This window comes from Scyliorhinus canicula, chromosome 13 (assembly GCF_902713615.1).
Source record: "Scyliorhinus canicula chromosome 13, sScyCan1.1, whole genome shotgun sequence".
In the NCBI taxonomy this organism is placed as follows: domain Eukaryota; kingdom Metazoa; phylum Chordata; class Chondrichthyes; order Carcharhiniformes; family Scyliorhinidae; genus Scyliorhinus; species Scyliorhinus canicula.
In genome coordinates, this window is record NC_052158.1 from 28,491,799 (window position 1) to 28,496,684 (window position 4,886).

The following is a 4,886-nucleotide window of genomic DNA, read 5'->3' on the forward strand; positions in this document are numbered from 1 at the left end:
GACTTTTAATCAGCAAGTGATTCAACATAAACCTCTTGAACTTTGACCTGGTGTAAGACTTCTGACTGTGCTCACCCCAGTCCAACGCCGGCATCTCCACATAATTGGAAACTGTAACAAACATGTTAACCCCCCCCACCTCGGGTATGTAACAAACAGGGCAGAGCCCCTCATGAGGAAATTAAAAATGTAAATGTAAAACCGTCAGATGTCTTGTTACAATCCAGGGATAACTCATGTGTTTTTGGTTGTATGATCAATCTGAGGGTTAAGTGCAATACCCCATTGCCATTCAATCAATTAAATTTCCTGAGATCCGGTTTAGATTTCTCTCTTTCTCGCTCGAGATTTCTCTGTTTATTTCTCGTGACTTCTCTCTCCTTTTCTATTCAACAAATAATCTCAAACGAATTTAAAGATTGTTCATGAGGCAGATTCACACCAGGGGAAATGATTAACACAAGGGGCAGGAAAGGGGGAAGAGATGGAGGTTTACACAGCAGGAATTGCATAGGGGGGCTGTTCGCAGGGAGATAAGAGATGGGCTGTTTGCTTGTGGGAGGTGCGGGGTTCAATTGCAGGTAGAGTAATAAACGATGTGGAAAAGGAACCTGTGATAATGGAAGGCAGGAACACAGTGCTGTGCTGAAGGACGACAAACGCATAAGGCAAATGCAGCGTAGCAGTCGCTGATGACAATCCAAAAGTATATTTCTATTTTTGATTTACAAATCAGGGGAGAGCGCGAACGCAGTCCCCCACTACCACAAATTTTGCAGTCGAGTATCCCGCATTTGGGGACATCGCAGGCGTCAGCACACCCGAAGTGCAATGGGCTAGCCTCGTCCTGGGCGAACCACCTTCTTGATCATTGTTTCACCCCTGCCAGGTAAGTATGCTTGAAAATTCTCACATCCTCCCAGCCCACATCAGCTACTACCCTTCACAGTCACAGTATCTCAATCTTCAAACTCAGAACCTCGCTCTGTTCATAATGTATTTCCATTTCATACATCATTATTCTTCTTAGCACTACATACTTGAATATTCCTCTCGCTAAAGGAAGAAAGCTGTTTGCTTCAGAGAGTCTCTGTTCTTATTTACATATTGCCCTTAAAAGGATATGACCCGCCTTCCTGGACCGTTGCCTGCAATATGGATCATAACCAGCAGGTGGGGCCACCGGGCTGCCCACCCGAAAGATATACGATAATAACATGTCATCCGCATATAGCGAAACCCTCTGCTTAACAGCCCCCCAACCTCGCTCAATCCCCTTCCAATCCCTTGATGCCCTGAGCACCATTGCCAATTGCCAATGGCTCTACCGCCAAGGCAAAAAGCAATGGGGAGAGCGGGCACCCAAGTACCCCAAACACACTCGGTTCATCTGCACACTCGCCACTGGTGCCTTAAAATGCAGCCAGACACAATAAACAAACCCCTGCACAAACCTGAATCGCCCCAGCACCTCGAACAAATACGCCCACTCCACCCGATCACAAGCCTTCTCTCCATCCATCTACGTCTACCTCTACGTCCGGCCCCTCCAAAGGCATCATAATCACGTTAAATAACCTCCGTACATTCGCCAACAGCTGCCTTCCTTTCCCAAAAGCCGTCTGGTCTTCCCCAATCACCCCTGACACTCCCCAATCACCCCTGGCACACAGTCCTCAATCCGTGGTGCAAGCTCCTTCGGCAAAAGCTTGGCATCAACATTCAATAACGATATCGGCTGATACAATCCAAACAGCTCCGGGTCCTTATCTTTTTTAAGAATCAGAGAGACGGTAGCCTGAGTTCCCTCCTCCCCCTCACCTCGTCATACATCTTCACTAGCAGTGGCCCATTCTCCACCCCAAACATTTTATAAAACTCAACTGGGAACTCATCTGGGCCCGGGGCCTTCCACGCCTGCTTCATCCCATGCTATCCATCCTGCAGCCCAGTCGCGGCCTCCAGGCCCTGAACCTGCCCTCCAGGCCCTGAACCTGCCCCTCCTTCATCCTGGGAAACCTCAGCGCAACCAGGAACCGCCTTGTCTCCTCTTCCCCCCTCTGCGGCTCTGACTCAACGAGCCTCCTATAAAAAGCCTCAAATACCCTATTCACCCCCTCCGGATCCAACACCACCTTACTGCCTCGTCCCTCACTCTACCAGGGTGCTCCGGCTTCCTCCCACAGTCCAAAGATGTGCGGGGTAGGTGGATTGGCCATGCTAAATTGCCCTTAGTGTTAGGTGGGGTTACTGAGTTATGGGGATAGGGTGGAGGTGTGGGGTTGGGTAGGTTGCTCTTTCCAAGAGCCGGTGCAGACTCGATGGGCCGAATGGCCTCCTTCTGCACTGTAAATTCTATGAAATCTATGACCATTCTCCCTTGCCGCTGCCTACTTTCTCAGCTGATGGGCCAGCACCCTATTCGCCTTTGCCCCGTACTCGTAAACTGCCGCCCTGGCCCTCCGCAACTACGCCACCGCCTTCCCCGTAGACACTAATCCAAACTCCATCTGGAGCCTCTCACTCCCTTTCAGCAACCCTTCTTCCGGCGCCACAGAGTATCTTCTCTCCATCCACAAAATCTCAACGACCAGCCTTGCCTTCTCCTCTCACTCCATCCTCTCCCTATGCGCCCGAATCAAAATAAACTCCCCTCTAACTACAGCCTTGTATGCCTCCCACAATGTGGCACCTGTGACCTCCCCCGTGTCATTCACTTCCACACAGCCCCGAAAGGCAGCCCTCATCCGCTCACACATCACATCTGCCAACAGCCTCACATCTAACCTCCACTGTGGCCATTGGGCCTCCCCCTGAACCTCCCGCAAATTAGAGACCATGATCGCCGAACACATCGAGTCGGCCACCCCCGCCAGCAGCGTCTTTCCATGACGGAAAAATTGAATTGGAAATACACCCGGTGCACATGGGAGAGGTATGAACACTCCTTTGCCCTCGGCCTCCCAAACCTCCACGGTCCAGCCCCCCCATGCGCTCCATGAACCTCCTCAACTCCCTATCCACACCGTTGACTTCGGGTTCGGCCGGTCTAAGCTTGGTCCCAGACCGTATTAAACCCCTCCCCCTCCCCATAATCAATCGGTGCGTATCTAAATTCGGAATTCTCCCCAACACCCACCTCATGAAATCCCGCCATTCCAATTTAGGGAATAAATGTTTACCAGGATCACCGGCGTCCCCTCCAGCTTCCCACTAACTGCTACACACCCACCCCCACCTCAAAAGTCACCCTCTTATTCACCAACATCGCCAACCCCCTCATCTTCATGATCAGCCCCGAGTGGAACACCTACCCCACTCATCCCTTCCTCAGCTTCATCTGATTCCCTCAACCTCAGGTGTGTCTCCTGTACGTACACCACGTTCGCCTTCAGACTCCTCAGATGCATGAACACACATGACTGCTCAACCGGACCATTCAACCCTTGCCTGTCCGACTTCCATTAACTAGCCTGGTCAGCTAGCATGGTGGTCCCTGCCCTAGGCCTCTAGCCTCCCCATCCCCCTCCAGTCACTTCCATTTTGGTGACACCATCTGAACAGGGGGCCTTCAGACCCTGGGCTCTAACCATCTCCATTCCAGCTCAGTGCCTGCAGTTATTTCCCGAAACGTTTGTCTGTTCATGGGTTGTGCAGACATCCCATGTCTGTGTTATACAGTAAGCTGATCAAAAAACTGTTCCAATTTTTCATTCTGAAAACTGCCAGCTTTAAACATCCTTTGATTCATTGAGGCCAGATCCCGTTCTATCAATGAGCAGAGTGGCGGTATTGTGGTTACATAGAACATAGAATATACAGTGCAGAAGGAGGCCATTCGGCCTATCGAGTCTGCACCGACCCACTTAAGCCTCACTTCTACCCTATTCCCGTAACCCAGTAACCCCTCCTCACCTTTTGGGTCACAAAGGGCAATTTATCATTGCCAACCCACCTAACCTGCACATCTTTGGACTATGGGAGGATACCTGAGCACCCGGAGGAAACCCACGCAGACACGGGGGCAACGTGCAGACTCTGCACAGACAGTGACCCAAGCCGGGGAATCGAACCCCTGGCGCTTTGACGGAAAAGTACTTGCCACTTGTGCTACCGTTCTGTCTGTAACAGACAGTTACGTTAGTGGATTTATAATTCGGAGGACTAAATTCATAATCGGGAGACGTTAATTCAATCAATTAATTCAATAAACCTTTGACAAAAGTCTGTCAGCAGTAATGGTGAATATGAAATTATCAGCAATGGGCAGTAGCATAGTGGTTAGCAGTATGGCTTCACAGCGCCAGGGTCACAGGTTCGATTCCTGGCTATCTGTGCGGAGTCTGCACATTCTCCCCATGCCTGCGTGGGTTCCTCCGGGTGCTCCGGTTTCCTCCCACAGTCCAAAGATGCGCAGGTTAGGTGGATTGGCCGTGATAAATTGCCCTTAACGTCCAAAAAGGTGCGGTGGGGTTACTGGGTTACGGGGAGGTGTGGGCTTGGGTAGGGTGCTCTTTCCAAGGGCCGGTGCTGACTCGATGAGCTGAATGGCCTCTTTCTGCACTGTAAATTCAATGAATAAAAAACCTTCAGCACCATCCCCGGGAATATGCTTAGGGTGGTGCAGGACGGCAGGGATACGCTGTTTTACGCACTTAAGAGTGAGTGACCAAAACCTCAACGTTATCTTTGGGCCCATTATATCAAATATACATAGAAAATAGAAGCAGGAGGAGGCCATTCAGCCCTCCGAACCTGCTCTGCCATTCATGGCTGATCATCGAGTGCAATACCCTTGCACCCCCCCCCCCCCCCCCCCCCATAACCCTTGATCCCTGTAGCTCCAAGAGCTAAACCTAATTCCTTCCTGAAATTAAATAATATTT

The 4,886-nt window shown here is 50.7% G+C and overlaps 1 non-coding gene across 1 annotated transcript; it reads right to left on the reverse strand.

The window, feature by feature from the left end:
* Window positions 1–733: 733 nt before the first annotated feature.
* Window positions 734–897, reverse strand: LOC119976831. The gene has a single exon (XR_005463011.1). It is a non-coding gene; the product is annotated as a U1 spliceosomal RNA (small nuclear RNA).
* Window positions 898–4,886: the final 3,989 nt, after the last annotated feature.